This window comes from Anomaloglossus baeobatrachus, chromosome 1, assembly GCF_048569485.1.
Source record: "Anomaloglossus baeobatrachus isolate aAnoBae1 chromosome 1, aAnoBae1.hap1, whole genome shotgun sequence".
In the NCBI taxonomy this organism is placed as follows: Eukaryota; Metazoa; Chordata; class Amphibia; order Anura; family Aromobatidae; genus Anomaloglossus; species Anomaloglossus baeobatrachus.
In genome coordinates this window covers 346701858-346727426 of record NC_134353.1, presented here as the reverse complement: position 1 = coordinate 346727426, position 25569 = coordinate 346701858, and the positions used below count along the sequence as shown (strand labels likewise).

Sequence of the window (25569 nt, the reverse complement as noted above, 5' to 3'; positions counted from 1 at the left end):
ACATACTGAACACAAAGGACACACACACACACATTGTACACACACACTGTACATACTGAACACAAAGGACACACATACACACATTGTACACACACACTGTACATACTGAACACAAAGGACACACATACATACACACACTGTACACACACACTGTACATACTGAACACAAAGGACACACACACACACATTGTACACACACACTGTACATACTGAACACAAAGGACACACATACACACATTGTACACACACACTGTACATACTGAACACAAAGGACACACATACATACACACACTGTACACACACACTGTACATACTGAACACAAAGGACACACACACACACACATTGTACACACATACTGTACATACTGAACACAAAGGACACACATACATACACACTGTACACACACACTGTACATACTGAACACAAAGGACATACACACACACACATTGTACACACACACTGTACATACTGAACACAAAGGACACACACACACACATTGTACACACATACTGTACATACTGAACACAAAGGACACACATACATACACACATTGTACACACACACTGTACATACTGAACACAAAGGACACACATACACACATTGTACACACACACTGTACGTACTGAACACAAAGGACACACATACATACACACATTGTACACACACACTGTACATACTGAACACAAAGGACACACATACACACATTGTACACACACACTGTACATACTGAACACAAAGGACACACATACATACACTGTACACACACACTGTACATACTGAACACAAAGGACACACACACACACATTGTACACACACACTGTACATACTGAACACAAAGGACACACATACACACATTGTACACACACACTGTACATACTGAACACAAAGGACACACATACATACACACACTGTACACACACACTGTACATACTGAACACAAAGGACACACACACACACATTGTACACACACACTGTACATACTGAACACAAAGGACACACATACACACATTGTACACACACACTGTACATACTGAACACAAAGGACACACACACACACACATTGTACACACATACTGTACATACTGAACACAAAGGACACACATACATACACACACTGTACACACACACTGTACATACTGAACACAAAGGACATACACACACACATTGTACACACACACTGTACATACTGAACACAAAGGACACACACACACACATTGTACACACATACTGTACATACTGAACACAAAGGACACACATACATACACACACAGTACACACACACTGTACATACTGAACACAAAGGACATACACACACACATTGTACACACACACTGTACATACTGAACACAAAGGACACACACACACACATTGTACACACATACTGTACATACTGAACACAAAGGACACACATACATACACACACTGTACACACACACACTGTACATACTGAACACAAAGGACATACACACACACATTGTACACACACACACTGTACATACTGAACACAAAGGACACACATACACACACATTGTACACACATACTGTACATACTGAACACAAAGGACACACATACACACATTGTACACACACACTGTACATACTGAACACAAAGGACACACATACATACACACACTGTACACACACACTGTACATACTGAACACAAAGGACACACATACACACATTGTACACACACACTGTACATACTGAACACAAAGGACACACATACATACACTGTACACACACACTGTACATACTGAACACAAAGGACACACACACACACATTGTACACACACACTGTACATACTGAACACAAAGGACACACATACACACATTGTACACACACACTGTACATACTGAACACAAAGGACACACATACATACACACACTGTACACACACACTGTACATACTGAACACAAAGGACACACACACACACATTGTACACACACACTGTACATACTGAACACAAAGGACACACATACACACATTGTACACACACACTGTACATACTGAACACAAAGGACACACATACATACACACACTGTACACACACACTGTACATACTGAACACAAAGGACACACACACACACACATTGTACACACATACTGTACATACTGAACACAAAGGACACACATACATACACACTGTACACACACACTGTACATACTGAACACAAAGGACATACACACACACACATTGTACACACACACTGTACATACTGAACACAAAGGACACACACACACACATTGTACACACATACTGTACATACTGAACACAAAGGACACACATACATACACACATTGTACACACACACTGTACATACTGAACACAAAGGACACACATACACACATTGTACACACACACTGTACGTACTGAACACAAAGGACACACATACATACACACATTGTACACACACACTGTACATACTGAACACAAAGGACACACATACACACATTGTACACACACACTGTACATACTGAACACAAAGGACACACATACATACACTGTACACACACACTGTACATACTGAACACAAAGGACACACACACACACATTGTACACACACACTGTACATACTGAACACAAAGGACACACATACACACATTGTACACACACACTGTACATACTGAACACAAAGGACACACATACATACACACACTGTACACACACACTGTACATACTGAACACAAAGGACACACACACACACATTGTACACACACACTGTACATACTGAACACAAAGGACACACATACACACATTGTACACACACACTGTACATACTGAACACAAAGGACACACACACACACACATTGTACACACATACTGTACATACTGAACACAAAGGACACACATACATACACACACTGTACACACACACTGTACATACTGAACACAAAGGACATACACACACACATTGTACACACACACTGTACATACTGAACACAAAGGACACACACACACACATTGTACACACATACTGTACATACTGAACACAAAGGACACACATACATACACACACAGTACACACACACTGTACATACTGAACACAAAGGACATACACACACACATTGTACACACACACTGTACATACTGAACACAAAGGACACACACACACACATTGTACACACATACTGTACATACTGAACACAAAGGACACACATACATACACACACTGTACACACACACACTGTACATACTGAACACAAAGGACATACACACACACATTGTACACACACACACTGTACATACTGAACACAAAGGACACACATACACACACATTGTACACACATACTGTACATACTGAACACAAAGGACACACATACATACACACACTGTACACACACACTGTACATACTGAACACAAAGGACACACATACATACACACACTGTACACACACACTGTACATACTGAACACAAAGGACACACATACATACACACACTGTACACACACATTGTACATACTGAACACAAAGGACACACATACATACACACATTGTACACACATACTGTACATACTGAACACAAAGGACACACATACATACACACATTGTACACACATACTGTACATACTGAACACAAAGGACACACATACATACACACATTGTACACACACACTGTACATACTGAACACAAAGGACACACATACACACACACACTGTACACACACACTGTACATACTGAACACAAAGGACACACATACACACATTGTACACACACACTGTACATACTGAACACAAAGGACACACATACATACACACACTGTACACACACACTGTACATACTGAACACAAAGGACACACACACACATTGTACACACACACTGTACATACTGAACACAAAGGACACACATACACACATTGTACACACACACTGTACATACTGAACACAAAGGACACACATACACACATTGTACACACACACTGTACATACTGAACACAAAGGACACACATACATACACACACTGTACACACACACTGTACATACTGAACACAAAGGACACACACACACACATTGTACACACATACTGTACATACTGAACACAAAGGACACACATACATACACACATTGTACACACACACTGTACATACTGAACACAAAGGACATACATACACACACTGTACACACACACTGTACATACTGAACACAAAGGACATACACACACACATTGTACACACACACTGTACATACTGAACACAAAGGACACACACACACACATTGTACACACATACTGTACATACTGAACACAAAGGACACACATACATACACACACAGTACACACACACTGTACATACTGAACACAAAGGACACACATACATACACACATTGTACACACATACACTGTACATACTGAACACAAAGGACACACATACATACACACACTGTACACACATACTGTACATACTGAACACAAAGGACACACATACACACATTGTACACACACACTGTACATACTGAACACAAAGGACACACATACATACACACATTGTACACACACACTGTACATACTGAACACAAAGGACATACATACATACACACATTGTACACACACTGTACATACTGAACACAAAGGACATACATACACACATTGTACACATACTGATACTGTACGCACACCAACATATGGAAGCATAGGATACTGAATAGCAAAATCAGTTTATTTCAACACAACCTGGAACAGAAATGTTTAAATGCTAACATAGCATGGGTCCACCTTCTGCTGGTGGTGCACAGCACTACAAATCCCAGCAAGTGGAACACAATATGGCAATGCAACACTAGTTACATACCAACTTTTTTAACAGTTAAGTGACAATAAATGCATTGAGGTAGTATTGCACATAAAACAAATGTATAGAGGTTGTGTGCAGATGTCAGATCTATTTACATTAAAAATACCAGGATTTGTTAACAGAAATAGAAAAAAGGGACTGAACACAGTATACAGCCCCGGCTCACAGTATACAGCCCCGGCTCACAGTATACAGCCCCGGCTCACAGTATACAGCCCCGGCTCACAGTATACAGCACCGGCTCACAGTATACAGTACCAAACAGCACCAGCTCACAGTATACAGCACCAGCTCACAGTATACAGCACCAGCTCACAGTAAGTATACAGTACCAAACAGCACCAGCTCACAGTATACAGCACCAGCTCACAGTATACAGCACCAGCTCACAGTATACAGCACCAGCTCACAGTATACAGCACCAGCTCACAGTATACAGCCCCGCTGTGGAGGGGCAGCCCGGCCGCCGTACCCCAGGTCATTACCTCCTGCCTCCGGCACTGAAAGGAAGAACCACTATGTGTGTATAGCTTTAAGTGTCAGCTCCTGCCCAGAGCTTGTGTTTACTTTACTCTTCACCTTATCTCCTGCTTCCCCCTGAAGCAGAGAAAAAAAAAAAAAAAGCGGCTCTTTATGGCTCGTTCACTTTGATGATTCGGCTCATATCGTTCACTTCAAAGAGCCGGCTCAAAGAATCGGCTCGTTCGCGAACGACACATCACTATTATTTGTGATTGCTTACAGAAAGGATGTGTCCTTGCTTTAACTGCCTTATAAAGTAAATGACAATACTGAAGTATGTCCTTCATACTAACAAAGAAAAGAAAACACAAATGTGAGCAAAATCTCTAAAAGGAAATTCCCAGTCTGACTAATTGGACCACTGGGACATCACATTTAGTGTAAAAACAGACCCCAGCGTGTAAAAGGCAAATAGGGTTCCTGTTCTCATTCCCAGGGGTTGGCAGGAATGTTCCTGTCTCTAAACTGTGAAGAAGAATACACACAAAATAATACTAGCGCTTAAGTGGTTAATGTATTAATTCAAGTGTCATCTGCTGTCCCTACATCACCTCTAACAATGTTCAACTGCATACCTTAGCCTACAGAAATCCCCCGCCGAAACATCTTACATGTCTTATTCCAGCAAGAAAAGATAAAATTACTGTTATTACTGCTTCATTATAGTATTATATTGTCTAAAGTGGGGGAAAACACTAAGCTACATATAGCTATATCAGAAGATCATGACCGCCTCAGCACATACATAGATAGCAAAGTGAAAATGTAGGGCCTATTGTGTTAGGCTATGTGCACATGCTGCTTTCGGGCTTAACAATTAAACTGCAGCGTTTTGACAACTGTAAACACTGGCGTTTGACAAAAAAAATGCATCCAAAACGCATGCATTTTAGATGCATTTTGACTGTGTTTTGAATGCATTTTGGATGCATTTTTGACAGTGCGGTCCCACTCGGCTCCGCTACATCCCCATAGAGCATGTCTGGCTGCCAGACAGAGCCACGCGATAAGAATTAACTCGGATGAACTTCACCCGACTTCATTGTCATCGCGCAGCTCTGTCTGTGTGCTGTGGCCTGATTTGCGGTCACCGGTGAAGGACTCACCAGTGACCGCAAATTCCCTGAGTGACTGAAGTTAGCCGCGCGATCGGCGGTGCCGTCACTCAGGTTACCCGCGGTCAGCAATCCGAGACCGTAAATCACCTGAGTGAGGGCACCGCTGATCGCGTGGCTCACTTCAGTCACTCGGGCAACTTGCTGGCACAGTTGGAGGATCCAGCGGTGGTCATGGGTAACCTGAGTGACGTCATCGCTGACAGCGCAACTCACTTCAGTTGCTGCGTGGAGCTCACAGAGAGCGGTCGTGGTCTGTGGCTGCTTGCTGTCAGCTTCCGATGTAGCAGAGCTGAAAGCATCGTGGGACCTTGTGTCGATTACATCAGACCTGAAGGGGTATTTGAGAATTAATAGCGTGGTGAAAGAGGGTGTTTTTTTGTCTTTTATTCCAAATAAAGGATTTTTTAGATGTATGTGTTCATTTTCTTTAACTTACAGATTAATCATGGGGGGTGTCTCATAGACACCTGCCATGGTTAACCTAGGACTTAGTGGCAGCTATGGGCTGCCATTAACTCTATTATCCCGACTGCCACCGCACCAGGGCAATTCGGGATGAGCCGAGTAGAGTCCTGGGACTGTCGCATCTAATGGATGCGGAATTTCTGGGCAGCTGCTGGCTGATATCTTTAGGCTGGGGGGCTCCCCATAATGTGAGGCTCCCCATCCTGAGAATACCAGCCTTCAGCCGTTTAGCTTTACCTTGGCTGTAAAAAAAATTATTTTACTGCACGATATAGACCCACCCACCGGCGGCTGTGATTGGTTGCAGTGAGACAGCTGTCACTCAGAGTGGGGGCGTGTCTGACTGCAACCAATCATAAGCGCCGGTTTGCGGGGGAAGCAGGGAATATGAGATGGAATAATGAGCGGCCGGCATTTTCAAAAGCAGGAGAAGCCGCCGGAGCAGTGTGACAGCCGTGCAGCGCTGCGCCGCATCGGTGATCGGTGAGTATAAGAGACGGGGACAGAGAGAGATAGAGAGAGACCGACATCGTCAGACAGAGAGAGAACGAAAGACCTGCGTTTTTTTGTCAAAAAAGCATGCAGAACGCAACAAAAATGCAGTACAAGCGCACAGCTAAACATTTTGGTTGCGTTTTGACGCACATCATTGATTTCAATGAGTGGAAAATGCAACTAAAATGCACAAAAGAAGTGACATGTTACTTTTTTAAATGCATCGATTTTGTCAAATAGTTGGAATCCAAAACGCTGCGTTTAAAAAAGCAACGTGCGCATGGAATTTGCTGACTACTCATAGATTTTGCTGGGGAAGCACAACGCATGCATTTACGCTGCTGTTTTAAACGCTGCGTAAACTCGGGGAAAAAACGCAACGTGTGCACACAGCCTTAACCTGTCACCAGGTTTTTACCCTATAAGCTGCGGCCATCACCAGTAAGCCCCTTTATATACAGAATTTTAGAATACAGATCAAAACCTTGCTCACAAAAAGGTCTAAATATAAAGGCAGTTTGCCAATATTCAATATGAACCCTGCATCAGTGCAAGACAATTATAAATCATACTAGAAGGTGGCCCGATTCTACGCATCGGGTATTCTAGAATTTACGTATTGTGTAGTTCATGTATGATTTTTGTTATATATATATATATATATATATATATATAGAGAGAGATGTTGTTGTGTGTAGTTACCAAATGTTTGTGTAGGCGCTGTACATGTTCTGGGTGTTGTCTGGGTGTGACGGGGGGTGAGAGCGGTGTTGTATGTGTGTTGCGTGTGTTGCGTTGTTTGTGGAGCGCTGTGTGTCTGTAGCGTTGTGTGTGTGTTGCGCGGTTTGTGTGTGTGTGGTGTGTTTTGGGGGGAGGTATGTTTTGTGCAATGTGTGTGTTGTGCGGTATGTGCGTATATTTGTGTGTGCCGCGGTGTTTGTGTGTTGGGTGTTGTGTGTGTGCAGCGTTGTCTGTGTGTGTGGGTGTCTGTGTAGGGCAGTTGTTTGTGGTTCCCAGTGTGTGTGTGTGTGTGTGTGGTGTGTTGTGCAGTGCGCGCGCGTGTGTGTGTGTGTGTGTGTGTGTGCATCAGCCTCTCTTCTCTCAGCCTACCTCTCCCAGCCTCCCTCCTCCCAGCCTCCCTCCTCCCAGCCTCCCTCAGCATCAGCCTCCCTCTCCCAGCCTCCCCAAGCATCAGCCTCCACCAGCATCAGCCTCTCTCCTTCCAGCCTCCCCCAGCATCAGCCTCCGCCAGCATCAGCCTCTCTCCTTCCAGCCTCCTCCAGCATCAGCCTCCCTCTCCCAGCCTTCCCCAGGATCAGCCTCTCTCCTCCCAGCCTCCGTCCTCCCAGCCTTCCCCAGCATCAGCTTTCCCCTCCCAGCCTCCCTCAGCATCAGCCTTCCCCAGCATCAGCCTCTCTCCTCCCAGCCTCAGCCTCTCTCCTTCCAGCCTCCCCCAGCATCAGCCTCTCTCCTTCCAGCCTCCCTCAGCATCAGCCTCCCCTTCCCAGCCTTCCCCAGGATCAGCCTCTCTCCTCCCAGCCTCCTTCCTCCCAGCCTCCCCCTCCCAGCCTCCCTCAGCATCAGCCTTCTGCTCCCAGTCTCCTCCAGCATCAGCCTCCCCAAGCATCAGCCTCCACCAGCATCAGCCTCCACCAGCATCAGCCTCTCTCCTTCCAGCCTCCCTCAGCATCAGCCTCCCGTTCCCAGCCTTCCCCAGGATCAGCCTCTCTCCTCCCAGCCTCCTTCCTCCCAGCCTCCCCCTCCCAGCCTCCCTCAGCATCAGCCTTCCCCTCCCAGTCTCCCCCAGCATCAGCCTCCCCAAGCATCAGCCTCCACCAGCATTAGCCTCTCTCCTTCCAGCCTCCCCCAGCATCAGCCTCCCCAAGCATCAGCCTCCACCAGCATCAGCCTCCCTCGTCCCAGCCTCCCCCAGCATCAGCCTCCCCCTCCCAGCCTCCCCCAGCATCAGCCTCTCTCCTCCCAGCATCAGCCTCTCTCATCCCAGATCAGCCTCTCTCCTCCCAGCATCAGCCTCTCCTCTCTGTCCCCAGCATCAGCCTCTCTCCTTCCAGCCTCCTCCAGCATCAGCCTCCCTCTCCCAGCCTTCCCCAGGATCAGCCTCTCTCCTCCCAGCCTCCGTCCTCCCAGCCTTCCCCAGCATCAGCTTTCCCCTCCCAGCCTCCCTCAGCATCAGCCTTCCCCAGCATCAGCCTCTCTCGTCCCAGCCTCAGCCTCTCTCCTTCCAGCCTCCCCCAGCATCAGCCTCTCTTTTTCCAGCCTCCCTCAGCATCAGCCTCCCCTTCCCAGCCTTCCCCAGGATCAGCCTCTCTCCTCCCAGCCTCCTTCCTCCCAGCCTCCCCCTCCCAGCCTCTTTCAGCATCAGCCTTCCCCTCCCAGTCTCCCCCAGCATCAGCCTCCCCCTCCCAGCCTTCCCCATGATCAGCCTCTCTGCTCCCAGCCTCCTCCAGCACGCTGTGCTCCTCTTCCGACACTCACACACCCGATCACATCCACTCACACACACCCGATCGCATCCACTCACACACACCCGATCGCATCCACTCACACACACCCGATCGCATCCACTCACACACACCCGATCGCATCCACTCACACACACCCGATCGCATATACTCACACACACAGACACTGACGATATCGCACATACGCGCTCACACTCACAACATCCGAAGATACCACATGCCTCTGGCCATGTGATCCTCCGTCAGGTCCTGGAAGGTCACAACAGCACAGTATCGAGGCCAAGAAGCAAGCGATATCGCCGGATGCTGTGAGTGTGTGGATGCGATGTGAGGTGTGTGTGAGGTGTGTGTGAGGTGTGTGTGTGAGAGTGAGTGTGATCTGATTTGTGTGTATGTTTGTGTGTGTGCTGTTATGTGTGTGCGTGTGGATCTTCCGCCGCAGCAGGACCTTGATGCGCTTGTAACCATGCGAGCATGGTTACCAACGTATCCACACCACTCCCGTGCGAGCGGGGGCCGGGGGGGGGGTGGGGGGGAGTACAGTACTCACCTCCGTGACAGCCGTGTCAGTTCGGGGAATGCGCGGGGGGGGTTGGGGGAGGGGGGGGGAGTACAGTACTCACCTCCGTGACAGCCGTGTCAGTTCGGGGAATGCGCGGGGGGAGGGAGGGGGCGGGGCCAGAGCTAGCGTGCATTGCGTGAGGGGGGCGGGGCGTGGCGTGGCCGAATTGCCAATGCCTGCAGGGTGCCGGGGCGAGAGGCCAATCTGTGGGGGGCGGAGCCTGGGCGAGCGGCTGGCCAATCCGTGTGGGGGCGCAGCCTGGGCGAGCGGCCAATCGGTGTGGGGGGGCGGGGCCATGGCGAGCCCAGCGGCCAATCAGCTTTGTGTCACCGTAAGGACACAATTTTGGAGCATGACAGACAGACAGATAGACAGACAGACAGACAGAATAAGGCAATTATATATATAGATAAGGAAAATGCGCAAAAGACATATATTAGATTAAAAAATAGTTTTTTATTAATAATATAATTAAAAGTCGGTAGACATGATAACAACAGTCGAAGTAATGAGGACATAAAACACACTAGGAGACAGGTAAATATAATGACAAATAGAAAAATGTACTCAAATTAAAACAGTAACATGATTGATAATAATAAAACCACTAAAGATGGAAAATATCATACATTAGTACACAGAACACCAAAGTGCAATAATTAAATCTCAAAATGAGTATGAAAAATGGGGTAATTCCGTGTACAGATTAAATATATATATGTATATATATATATATATATATATATATATATATATATATACCCCCCTGGGCTGTATAATTGGACCAATACCAACCAGTGAAAAGATGTAAAAATGCACAGCATAAAGAGTAAATGCCTAGTGGTAGCAAAAAGCATAGAAGGTATCTGCCTATTAGTAAATAGCAGAGGCAAGAACCCAGTTCAACCAAATAACCAATATATTAACCAATATATAGCTGCTGAAGCACAATACATAATATGATCCCGGAAGGAAAATAAATGTAAATAGTTGAATCAAGTGGTGTGAAAGGTAACAAATAGACCTAAAATATAACTTTTAATAACATGCGTATAAAAAGTGAAGAAAAATTCCACTAGAAGGTTAAAAACAGGCATGGATTTGAATCTACCACTTTCAGTCCATTAAGGATACTGAGGTATATTGGGCTTACTCTAGCTACCCATTGATTCTAGCACTAGGGATATTGATGCCAATTATGTGCCTGTTTTTCACCTTCTAGTGAAATTTTTCTTCACTTTTTATACGCATATTATTAAAAGTTATATTTTAGGTCTATTTGTTACCTTTCACACCACTTGATTCAGCTATTTACATTTGTAAGTACTGTGGATCTCTTCTGGTATCTTGCTATTTTTGACCCGGAAGGAAAATACAAATACAAACAGGGGAAATAATCAAAAAGGTGGTTAATACATGGCCCAAGGTGTGCTGTGTCCTCAAACCCTACGCGCGTTTCGACGTGTAGTCTTTTTCCTCTGGCAGAAAATGCCACAAATTGCAATTTGTAAGTGTAAACACTGATGAATCGACCCAAACATGTGTTCATGTGTCCTTTCTCAAGCATGTTAGAGGGGTAGTCCAGTCTAATTCACACTCTTGTCTTTATTGGTATCTGTAAATATAATCTACAGGAATAGACCATACATTCTTGTGTTACCAGATATGTCTCCCCAGTTTCTACTGTTCACGTGCCAGTAACATTTTCAGGTAATGTCAGTAAGGAAAACAATTCAGGTACGAATATAATAAAATGTGCATTATACCTAGAGATAGAGTAATGAATGAGAGCTGAAGTGCATTAAGGAATTGCACCGCAAAGCAAGGCTTTCAGGAGCACAGGGGTTGGGTAGTAAATCTGGATGGAGCTTAATTGAACATTTGAATGCTTGCCCGGAAGGTTCACTATTTTTCATGGATAAACAACTTAGTCCTCTGTATTGCAGCATGAAGACAATCATACTGTACTGATAACAAGGCAACAGCAAAGATGCTGCTAGCAAAACACATGGAAAGAAATTAACACCTCGCCTCATAAACCACTCAAGTTTTTTTACTTTATGAAAGCACGTTTGTGTGGTATTATTTAGATTGTCGGCCTTATGGAAGGTTCTTCAGATTTTTCTGTAGGAAATCACTTTTTATGATCTATCATCCTCTACTTGCAGTGGATTAAAGAGGACTTGTCACTTGCCGTAATGTTTTACTGGGTGTAAATACCACTGTTCTCCTGATTCTGATCCTGTTTTTCTTTTGTTCCTGTGCATCTCCATTCCTGAGATAAGGCCCCCTGGTCCCTGTATGTAACGCTTGTCTTTTTAGTAAAGTGGATATAGTTCTCATCTCTGTTAATCTCCTTGATGACCACGCCCAGTTGGCTAAAAAACGCTACATTTAACTAGAGGGAGGAGGGCAATATTTTAGGAACAAGCCTTGGAGCAAGACACCAATAATGCCAGATTCGGGAAAATAATCCAATTTATACTATGTAAAAAATTACACCCAGCACCAAAGAAAATTTTGGACAGGCCTGTTCATGCAGTGGTTTTCTTTGTTTTTATTGGAATGTGTACATTGCTAATTCATACCGAAGGCAGCAAATCCATGGAGAACCACATATGGAAACAAAGAGTGACAAAAAAAGTGTGAAACACACCAGAATGTGTTAAACCTTAGATTCATCAATGTACTCGACTTTTACTCGGATGACAGTTTTACACGCCATTGGCTTTTTTTTTCCAAGCAGCTTCATCATGTAGTCACCTTGAAAGTCTTTCCAATAACGTTGAAGGGGTTCCCAAAGGTGCTGACCACTTATTGGCTGCTTTGCCTTCACTAAATCCAACTTATCCCAAACCATCTCAATTTGGTTGAGGTCAAATGATTATGGAGGCCATGTTATCTGATGCAATACTACATCCCTCTCCTTCTTGGTCATATAACTTGGAGAAGTGTTTTGAGTCATTGGGCCCTCCTGATGCAACACAAATGATCCCACTAAGTGAAAACCAGATGAATGGCATGTCGTTGAAGTTTGCTGTGGTAGCCGTGCTGGGTAAGTGCCTTGAATTTGGAATAAATCACCAACAGTATCACCAGCAAAGCACCCCTACATTATCACCTCTCACACTCCATGCTTCATGATTGGCATCACATAAGTAGAAACCCTCTTGACTCCCCATTTCAGTATCTCACAAAGACATGGTGGTTGGTACCAAACATTTTAAATTTTGAGTAATTAGACTGCCATACAGTTTTTCACTGATCTAATGTCCAGTCCTTCTGTTGCTTCACCCAAACAAGTCTCTTCATGTCTGTAGTCCTCAGTAAAGACTTTTTCAATCCCAAAGGTCTGCTTCTTGCAGTCTCCTCGAGACAGCTATTTAATGTCTGTGCATCATTTATGCGGGCTGTTATCTGAGGTGCTGCCAATTTGTGGTTTCGGAAGCTAGTAAGTCTGTTGAACTTATCTTCGGCAGCAGAGATAATTCTTGGTCTTCTTTTACTAGGGTGGTCTTGATCAGAATCAGTTTCATCACAGTGATTGAAGGTTTTCATGACTGCACTTAAGGCTACCTTCAAGGTTCTTGCAATTTTCAGATTGAGTGACCTTCATGTTTTAAAGTAAAGATGAACTGTCATTTCTCTTTATTTAGTTGAGTGGTTCTGTTAATATTCTGGTTTAAAAAAAGTTATGGGGGAGAGCTTATTAGCACTATGTACCAACAGGTGTGTGCAAAAAACACCTGTTGGCTTCAAATGCTTTCTGAAGGCTAGTGATTCCAATAATGAACTCTGGATGAGACATACTTGTTCATGGAAAGACTTTCCAGATGACAACTTGATGAACCTGCTATAGAGAATGCCAAGAGGTTGTACAGCTATGGTTTTGCCGCTGTCCATCTAAATTTATAATGTGCATATTCCAGTAAGAACAAAAAAGAAACATAGCATGAACAGGTGTCTCCAGACCTTTGATTTATACTGTATTCAGGAAATAACAGGTCATTTACACAGGAGTGTAGTCATCCAAAACTGATGAAAATATAAGCTGTCACTTAAAAGGGATGTCCAGTTAAAAATAATATCTTTAGGAGTGTTCTAAATATTAATAGAAAGGTCTAAAAAATACACTTTTTCAAAAAAATTACAAGGGGGCTATTTTAGCTTTTGAAATTATCAAGTCACCCATCAAAATCAGCCTTAAAAGATTGTCCACTGTAACGCGTGCCTGGATCCACAGACTCAGACGGGCTGTAATGGACAGGCTAGAGGTAAACCATTCACCAAGCAGGATCCCCAGAACCCTGAAACCCTTTAACCCTTATACAGGGATTTGGAATTACACAGGACCCAAGGTGATCACTACCTGTGGAAGGCAGCAGTCCGAAGGAGTAGTCGTCAGGCAGGGTCAAACCAGGAACTGCAGAACAGGGACAGAATCAGTATGCAAGGATGTAATCAGAAAACGTAGCAGAGGTCAAATCCGGATCGGACAGCGAGGTACATAAACAGCAGGCAGGAGAGGTAGTCAGGAAACAAGCAGAAGTCAGAACACCAGAATCACAAAACAGAACAGGAGCCAGAATATCAGAACTATCTCTGGCAGTGGTCAGCAGACAGGAGGGGAATTAAGAAGGGTGTGGTGTCCTCCCATTGGCTGTATCTGAATGATGGTAACTTCAGCTGGAAGACACGCGCCACTTATAGTTAGCCAGTGGTACTGCAGATCCCAAGGAAACCCAGCCCAGTGGATGAGCGGAGCCTGTGCCCACCGGCACCGCTGGCATCGACTCCTCTCCCATCACCAGCACCATCCACGGCAGGAACACGGCGTCGCCTGGCGATTGGAGTAGAAGTCGCTGGAGCAGACTCTGGTGGTGACGTAACATCCACTTAAGGACAAACCCTCCTGATACCCCATGCTTCTCGCAATTAAAATGAAAAAGCTTATACTCACCTATGGTGGTGGCGTGGTTCCAGCTGTGTCAAAATTTGCATTCCCGGCCTTCATGTGAAATTGTGATGTAACCCAATTGCCAAAGACTCCTCTCTCCTTGCTTTCAACGGGAAGTGAGTGCTGCGGCTGCTGCTCACTTCCTGTTGATTGCTCCTGTGTCCAAAGGCGGGGATAGAGAAGCCGGTGGTGTTTGGATGAAGGGCTCAGGTAACATCACAACCTCACATGAGCCCCGGGAACAAAAATCCTGACACCGCTGGAATGGCGTTGACATGAGAGGTGAGGAGGGAAACATGGGGAATGAGAATGGGCTGTCCTAGTAGTGGACAACCCCTTTAATAATTACTTATACAGGAAGATCTTTACAGTGTCAAGCATAAGCCAAAAGTAAAGTTGTGGGGACCTGGAATCAAAGTTAATACATGAAGACTAAGTCATCTTTGAAAATAAAAGTATTTCAATAAGTTCTTTATATTTAAATTAGGAAAACATCTAAATATATATTGGCCAAGTTGAGAACCAGGGTTAGCAAGCGTCCAGCAATTCTGGAAAAATGCTTGAGCTCGCCATTGACTTCCATTATATTCGATACACATGTCGAGCCCATCCGAGAGTCTGTCTGCTAGTTACAAGTACCGAGTACCCGAGCATGGTAGTGCTCGCTCAACACTACTGCTGACAGTTTGGACTCACTTTTAATCTGCCTACGTAGAAATTTAATCTCCCACCATTAAGTACAAAAATATTGATGCTTTATGATACCACATAAAAATATAAAACTACAAACACCTAGAGAAAAGCCAAATACCAAAGCTATTTTCACAGCAAGATTTCTGTTGTACAGTACATGCCTAATGTGTCTATTGAGTATAAAACATCCAGCAATTCCTAAAGGAAAGTCCTGTTTTGTCTGGACAGCATTGTCATATTTCTTTGTCTCTGAATTTAAAAGTGTAGTTGAATAGAAATATTTTAAACACAAAATCGTCAACGTATTCTATATGCTCGAAAAGCAATATAAAATACATAAAAATGTAAAAAGTGTCAATTAAGTCATCTTGTAATTTTAGAGAATTCTGTGATTCAGCATGCTTCTACATACAGGGTTGTATCGACCACAGCAATATTCACAGACAAGACTAAAAGGGGTCAGAAAGAGCTATTTCTAATACTAGTACCCCAAAAATCACCATTTAAGTCTAATATAAGACTCTATACATCATCTTTCTCAAATTATAGGTCATTGACAAAAGATTTCAGAATAGAGAATCAAGCAAATATATGACTTTACCTTTTCTATTGGGTTAGTCCACGGGTTTGATGCTAAATTCACACATGTATAGACCAGTCTCAGACATGTTATACTACCACAACTATAAATCTAAAATGACATAAGGGATGACAATTGGTTTGGATAAAAGTTTCAATCATCTCGCTTGTCATGATTGGATCAAGCAGTACAATGCTAAGGGAAAATGAAATTCTGGATGTTTAATGAAAACAAAAGTTTAGCAGGAAATCAGTACCCCAAAATAACTTGTAATATTTTGCTTACGGCACAAAATGTCACATTTAGCATACAATTATATCGCCAGAACTTGCAAGTAATAATTCAAAGAGACTCATTCTTATGTCATTCACGTAATATTTGGCTGTGGTTCAAAACTAGTGCTTTCTGAAAAAGAGCCACAGAAGCACCCAAATGTAAAGATTGTGGCGTCTCACTTAAGCATTAGTCTTTTATTTCATTGCCCCCTGATGTCTAGAAGGCATATGATCACTAAAAGGGAATCTGTCACAAGATTTTTGCTACCTAATCTGAGAGCAGCATAATTTAGGAAAAGAGACTCAGATTCCAACAATGTATCACTTACTTTACTGAGTGCAGCAATTGTGATACAATTAGAGTTCTCAGATATAGCAGAACTGATAAAGGCTCTCTGTTTACAATGTGTATTGACAGTGAGCTGCTTATGAGAGGAGGAGTCCTGTTGGACAACGTGACATGAGGAAGCTAGTCACAACAACAATAATGTCCCAATGATAAAATCTTCACTGTAAGTAAACAACACCACACAGGTCAATACATTACACATCATTGAATTCAGTTTTTCAGCCCCTATCTTCTGCGGTCTTCAGATTACATAGCAAAAACCTACAAATACATTCCCTTTTCCTTTTTTAATAAATGTGATATAGGTCACAAATGTCACACAGTTGATTTTAACACTAGAAGTCACAGAAATTTCGAGCTCCATAGGGTTCCAATGGTAGAAATGTAAATGACCCCTCTCTGGGACTTCTAGTGTTAAAGCCAAACTTGACTTGCAAAATACTTTTTTTTCTAAACTATAAAACAGTATCTTGTTATATTCTGTAGCAAATTTTACAATCGTATGACATGTTCTTTTGGCTCTTACTCCTCAGCTGTCAGTAACATAATATATCAGTCACCTCTGTAATTGACACTAGCAGGCACTGTCAGTAACATATTATATCAGTTACCTCTTTAATCGATACTAGCAGACACTGTCAGTAACATAATATATTGGTCACCTCTGTAATAGACACTAGCAGGCACTGTCAGTACCATATTATATCGGTCACCTCTGTAACTGACACTAGCAGGCACTGTCAGCACCATATTATATTGGTCACCACTGTAATTGACACTAGCAGGCACTGTCAGTAACATATTATATCGGTCACCTCTGTAATCGATAATAGCAGGCACTGTCAGTAACATAATATATTGGTCACCTCTGTAATAGACACTAGCAGGCACTGTCAGTACCATATTATATCAGTCACCTCTGTAATTGACACTAGCAGGCACTGTCAGTACCATATTATATCAGTTAACTCTGTAATGGACACTAGCAGGCACTGTCAGTAACATATTATATCGGTCACCTCTGTAATCGACACTAGCAAGTACTGTCAGTACCATATTATATTGGTCACCTCTGTAATTGACACTAGCAGGCACTGTCAGTAACATATTATATCGGTCACCTCGGTAATCCACACTAGCAGGCACTGTCAGTAACATATTATATCGGTCACCTCTGTAATCGACACTAGCAGGCACTGTCAGTAACATATTATATTGGTCACCTCTGTAATCGACACTAGCAGGCACTGTCAGTACCATATTATATTGGTCACCTCTGTAATTGACACTAGCAGGCACTGTCAGTAACATATTATATCGGTTACCTCTGTAATCGGCACTAGCAGGCACTGTCAGTAACATATTTTATCGGTCACCTCTGTAATCGACACTAGCAGGCACTCATTAATGGAGGGAAAATGTTAATGCTCCTGTAGCTTCAGGTATTGAATATCTTATCATCAAGAGTCACACTGGCTGACAAGCTTACTGCTGGGGAAATCGCCTACAGAAGGGGTGACAAACCTTTGAATACTTTTTTTTTGTTCTTGGAGAACCCATGCCCAGATTTTAAGAAACCCAATGATTTGAGGGAACCTTGGTTGGGAAACAGTGGCTTAAATATTTTGTATTGTGTATTGGCCCCTTAAAGTATCTGTACAGTTGCACATTTAAAAAGCGCATGCGCCTGCAGGAAACTATGAGCAGTGTGGCTATGTGACAGCGTCAACCTTTTCTGGGCAAGTACAAACTGTGCAACAGCAGCCAATTCCAAAAGTAAGTAATGTGGACTTTTGTCTCATATGTCAGTTTTAAAAATAACTCACTTAAAACAAGACTAGCCCTTTAAATATGGTGGAAAAACAAACAGTTAAAATGTAGAAATCAAGTCTTTAATTAAATCTGCAAAGGTTATGATAATCTCTGCTTGATTAACTATATGCATTACTATAGTTATGCCAAGGTGATATCCCATGTAACATTTTTCTTGTACAATATGTAGCCATGGTGATTCTTTAAGTTGAGTTTTAGCCTGTGTCTATTTACATCACTAGACACAAGACGGCGATATAAATTGAGGTTGTGCAGAATTAACGGGTATTGGCCTGAAGCTCTAGTTTTTACGTTGACCTAGTTCAGATTTTCACAAATGATTCCTATGGTATCCAACGTACCAAAAATATGCTATAGAAGTATTTGGAAACAACCGACCTCACCACTTCCATAGACATACACACATACATATACTGTATCTTTTATGTGAAGCACTACTATATGTCTAGAAAAGATATCATAATGACTACTCTCACTGAATAATTAGAGGATACTCTTTAGAAGTAGGATCTCAATAACAATATTTCTGTACACCAATTTTATCTACGATATATTTCTATGACAATTTTGAATTTTTTTATACATAGTATCACTAACACCGAATTTAAACAGGACTCCTTACCAAGTCAAAAGTGGCCGAGTTTTGCTCTTACATGGTATTTTCAAATCTAAAAGTTATCCCCGATCACATAACTTCCCGATTGTCTGACCGATGGGATCTTCAACAATCCTGAAGAGCCCAGTATGAATGAGGCCTATCATGTGCACTACCGCTTCATTCATTCTTATGGAAGTGCCAAAAACCAACCGAGTGCAGTGCACAGCTATCTGTGGCAGTTACATTAGGAGTGAATGGGGCAGCAATGTGCATGATCGACCACTGCCCCATTTACACAGGGCCCTTTACAACCCAGTTATTGGGATAGGAGTGGAACCCATTAATCAGGAAGTTATCCCATAACTTCCCGATTTTCTAACCGCTGGCACCTCCAACAATCTGGACGAGCCCAGTGTAAATGAGGTCGATCATGCGCACTGCCGCGTCATTCATTCTTATGGGAGTGCTAAAGACCAGCGAGCGCAGTGCACTGCTATCTGTTGCTATCTCATACATAAATTTGACTTCCAACTATTCAGCATATGATTAGTTATGCAGATTCTTGTCATGTCACTGCATTGTTACTGTTTTGCTTCTAACAATCTAAATTTTAATTTTTATTATTTTATTAGTATTTTATAAATCCACCTTTGGATTTCAACGCGGCCTGAATCCTTCTGGGCATGCTCTCAATCAGAATCAAGCATGTCTCGATCAAAATCTGATACCAGGTCTCTTCTACACGGTGCCAATGTTGGTGCATACTGGTCAACTCCCTTGGGTATGTATACAGCTTTTTCTTTAACTCTACCCGCACTTATGCTTCATTGTCATTGAATCATTTCTTCACCAATCTTGACGTATTCCTTGGGTCGTTATCCTGCTTGAACACTATCTTGTCCTTTTCAGATCCATAGTTCTTGAGTATACAAATTAACTTCTCTACTAGGATACTCAGATATAGCTCAGCATTGAGACCACCATCGATCCTGGTCAAGTATTAAACACCTTTGGCTGTGAAACAACCCCATATCACCAGGCTTCCTCCAGCAAACCTGACAGTTCCGTCAGTTTCTTGATCTGTTAGCTCCTTTTCTCCTTGGTTTCTTCCAGAGACATTTGCACCTATCAGAACTTGGTCTATTGACTTTCATCTCAATGCTCCAAATCATCTATTTCCAGTCTTTTAATGTCCATTTTTCATACTACTTTGTAAACTCGAGCCAACGCATCTTATGATTTTAAAGTTGAGGCTTCTTCACATTTTTGGGCCACCATTCCAGACTTGGGTAACATGGTTTGCTCAGTGCTTGCATGGATGTCTGTGATCTCACTATTATGAAGCGTACGAGTGACCTCCACTGCCGTTTATATCGCAACAGAACTGATACGCCTTGTGATGAGCTGACTTGTTGACTCCAATATTTTTCTGGACGTCCACCTCTTGGCTTTTGAATGGATAGACGGACTTCATTTCATATTCTTCCAACTGTCTTGGCACTCACATGATACAATTTGGCAATTTTCATGGCCAAGAGACTGCTATCAGTTAGATGGATGATACTGTTTCTCATTTCTTTGGAAATCTTCATGGCTGCTCCTAAATTCAAACCAGTGACTTAGGGGTACTTTGCACACTATGACATCGCAGCTGCGATGTCGGTGGGGTCAAATTGAAAGTGACGCACATCCGGCCTCGCTGTCGATATCGTAGTGTATAAATCCTTTTTGATACGATTAACGAGCGCAAAAGCGTCGTAATCGTATCATCGGTGTAGTGTCCGACATTTTCATAATTTCGCTGCAGCGACGGTACAATGTCGTTCCTCGTTCCTGCGGCAGCACACATCACTGTGTGAGAAGCAGCAGGAGCGAGGAACATCAGATTACCTGCGTCACTGCGGCTCACACCGGCTATGCGTAATGTCGGAGGTGGGCGGGATGTTTACGTCCCGCTCATCTCCGCCCCTGCGCTTCTATTGGCCACCTGCCGTGTGACGTCGCTGTGACGCCGCACGACCCACCCCCTTAGGAAGGATGCGGGTCGCCGGCCAGAGCGACGTCGCAGGGCAGGTAAGTCCATGTGAACCTGCCGTAGTGATAATGTTCGCTACGGCAGCTATCACAAGATATCGCTGCTGCAACGGGGGCGGGGACTATCGCGCTCGGCATCGCAAGCATCGACTTGCGATGTCGTAGTGCGCAAAGTACCCCTTACACTTGGGATTCAACCTAGTAACATACTGATCTATTAGGGAATATGAGAACAGGTTGTAATTTGTAGTATACAGGAAGAAAAAGATTTTTCCACCCTCAGGAACAAAAGTAGTAACAATGCAGTGACATGACAAGAATCTGCATAACTAATCATATGCTAAATAGTTGCAAGTCACATTTATGTATGAGATAGCCAAGATGATTGTCTATAAAATGAAGGTAGTCTCACGCACAAAGCTGTAGTGGATGGTGAGATATGGAGCCTGAAAGTCAAAAGTTCAAAACATTGTTACCCTTTTGCTAGCAGAGTTAAGTCTTCATCTCTGTGTATAACTCACCCACATCCCTGATTGGCAACTTCTTGTCTATGCTGTGAATTGTCAGCAAGCTGACAATCAGTGGTGGAGTTAGGTTACACAGATTAGGCTGATGTATGTAAAGCGCTGTGGAATATGTTGGTGCTATATAAAAATTAAGATTATTATTATTATTAATAAGCTGATTGCTCTGCACATGAGGCCTAGTAGTATAGTGATAATCTCCTGCTGATAAAACATTGATTGAATTGAAACTAAAAAAACACAGTCTAGTAACTGCCACATCTCTTGTACTATATTATGATGCTTTCAGACTAAATAGAAAAATCCTGCTGACAGATTCCTTTTAACCTAAATAATGAAGGTATGCTGGGCATATTTGATGAACAATTAGAAATAACAGCTCCACTTCGAGGTAATAAACAGCGTGGATGACCAAGGCTGGGCTTAATGCCTGCACCAGATAGGAAACTTGCTTTATATTCTCAATAATACATCATCTCACAGTACAGTGTGCTGGAGGAGAAAATGAAATATCACACATACAAGCCAATAATGTCAGCACACTGACAGTACAGATCAAGCAGGCGACGGCATAATCAGAAATCATGTACTTTTATCAGAATACGCCATAAATGCCGGGTAGGACAGGTGCCACCCCACGTCCCCACCTATCAGATGTCCCCATATGCTGATTGATGCCGCTCCCACAGAAGTCAATAAGCCCGCTTACTGATATGGCTCTCTCCTGGACTCCCGTTGACTTCTAGAGACAAGAGCCAGCATGACTCTGTGAATGGAGCATAGAGAATCTGCGTCCCTCATATCCTGTGAATATGCCATTAACGCTGAAGGGGCAAATATCCCCTTAAATTGACAGCTCTGTATGAATTTTCCCTGCATGGAATAGATGTAGGTCCCATACAAGATATTCTAGGTATGAAGAAGATATCTCACAGACCTATTCATCAGGACAACCCCTGCCCATAGGATATATGTGTCAGTACGATTGCCTATTATCACACATCTATCCTGACAACTACCCACTAGGATTGCCTATTATCACACATCTATCCTGACAACTACCCACTAATGGGCTTGGATTTGGGGTAAAACGAGGCTTTATATACCCTTCAGTCATCAGACCTATGGGAGTGCTAGGAATGGACCCCCACCGATCTGAGAAACCCCATTAACATTGTAGACATTTAGCATTTATTCTTTTACAAGTAATTAGGATGATATTGCGGCTATGGACAATGTAGACTCTTCAGTATATATGACATATATGACAACGCTCCTCAGCCATACTCCAGAATAATATACAGAAATGCAGAATAATAAGACTTAGCATCGCTGTTATATGCCAAGTCTGAGAACTCACATGATACCCTTCCAATGGGCACACAAGCAGAGATCTGGGATCCAGCCATGGACAAAATACAATACCCCATTGTTATCATACTATCAAACCAAGATATATCGCCTGACATTAAATAAGGAAAGCAACCATGACTGTGCAGAAACATAACAAGACCATGTGCAGGAAAGACATGTAGCAGAGCTGACTTTACCTGTGGAAACTAGATCATTGTGCCATTATTATGATCTCTGTCATATCTGACAGGCTCAGCTCTGCTACATCTATAACATAGCTGCTGCTGTAATGTGAGCCAGGTCTGACAACCATTGTATGGAGCCGAGCTCTCAATCATCCACAGCCTGAGCTGCTACATCTGACAAACTTGGCTCTGCTACATCCTGCATGTGCCTCTCTCAGCTCTGCACAATCGTCCAGTCCTATCACTTATCTGCCAGCCTAAGTGATTCCATGGTGCCATGTGCACCCTCTCAGCTGGTATCTCCATGTACAGGCCGGCTAGTAATGCCCAGGCACAGAATGAATGGCAGAGTCTCAGGAGCTGGGTGAAGGACGATCGGTGCAGCTGTACGAGCCCTCTGTGACAGATGTCCTCTTACCTGCAGACACAGATCCGAGGCTCCAGTGCTGTGGCTCTACCTGGAGAAGGAGCTGCTGGGAGTGAGGCAATGTGCTGTCCCCTCCTCCTCTGGAGTCACACAAGCTGCTGTCCTAGGCTCAGTCCTTGCTGCCTGCTCTGCCTGCCTCACTTCTGCCCAGTGTGTGTTTACATTCTTCCAGCTTGCTCCAGTCCCTTCACAGCCTCATTATAGCCCTTCCCTCCTCTTCTTCTAGAATATTAATCTTCTCCAGTCCCTCCTCAAGCTTTCTTTTCTATTCTCTTTTTCCCTTATTCATCCTGAATTCATTTGATGTCTTTCTTAAAACCCCTTTTTTCACATAGTGATCACCAATTCCGGAGTAATCGTCGCCTTACGATAATTATTAACACATTATTATTCTAAAGTTTTTATTAAATGGAAGCCCTACTCTGGGGTGTACCTAGAAAGTGATGGGCACCATCGCAAACCTTTAACCCCATCATGCCATGGACATTTTCTGTTTTCATTTCTACCTCCCTTTCTTCCAAGAACAATAACGTTTATATTTTTTTTATCAATATAGCCATATGATATGACGGCTTGTTTTTTGTACTTTTCAATCAACCCATTCATTTTAGAAACTGCAAAAACCCTAGTGCATGCCCTTATCTCCCGCCTGGATTATTGCAACCTCCTGCTCTTCGGCTTCCCTTCTAAAGGGCCCGTCACACGCAGCGATATCGCTAGCGAGCGTACCCGCCCTCGTCGTTTGTGTGTCATGGGCAAATTGGCAATGGCGCACAATATCGTTCAGAGCCGTCACACGGACTTACCTGCCTAGCAACGTTGCTGTGGCCGGCGACCCGCCTCCTTTCTAAGGGGGCGGTTCGTTCGGCGTCACAGAGGCGTCACTAAGCAGCCGCCCAATAGAAGCGGAGGGGGCAGAGATGAGCAGTCATAACATCCCGCCCACCTTCTTCCTTCCTCATTGCCGGCGGCCGCAGGTAAGCTGTAGTTCGTCGTTCCCGTGGTATCACATGTAGCGATGTGTGCTGCCTCGGGAACGACGAACAACCTGCGACCTCAACAATCAACGACTTTTTGAAAATGAACGACGTGTCAACGATGGACAATTTGGTGAGTATTTTCCATTGTTACCGGTCGCTTGTTGGTGTCACGCGCAACGACGTCGCTAACGATGCCGGATGTGTGGCGCCCTGGACAAGCCAGGGGCCACAGAGCACAACACCCACACACCCCACACTCCCGGTCAGGCACACCGAAGTAAAACACAAAACCCTTGTTGCCTTCCTCCAGGGGCTGATGTCCACACCAGGGGGTGGGCCAGGCG

At 43.7% G+C, this 25569-nt stretch overlaps 1 protein-coding gene across 3 annotated transcripts in view; it reads right to left on the bottom strand.

Moving 5' to 3' along the window:
* Nucleotides 1-24387, bottom strand: part of TMEM150C (transmembrane protein 150C) — a 235808-nt gene extending 211421 nt beyond the window's left edge. For all 3 annotated transcript variants that reach the window (XM_075352410.1, XM_075352414.1, XM_075352412.1), the window contains exon 1: nucleotides 24237-24387. The gene's annotated coding sequence lies outside the window, so the exon portion shown is untranslated. The remainder of the gene's footprint in view (nucleotides 1-24236) is intronic.
* Nucleotides 24388-25569: the final 1182 nt, after the last annotated feature.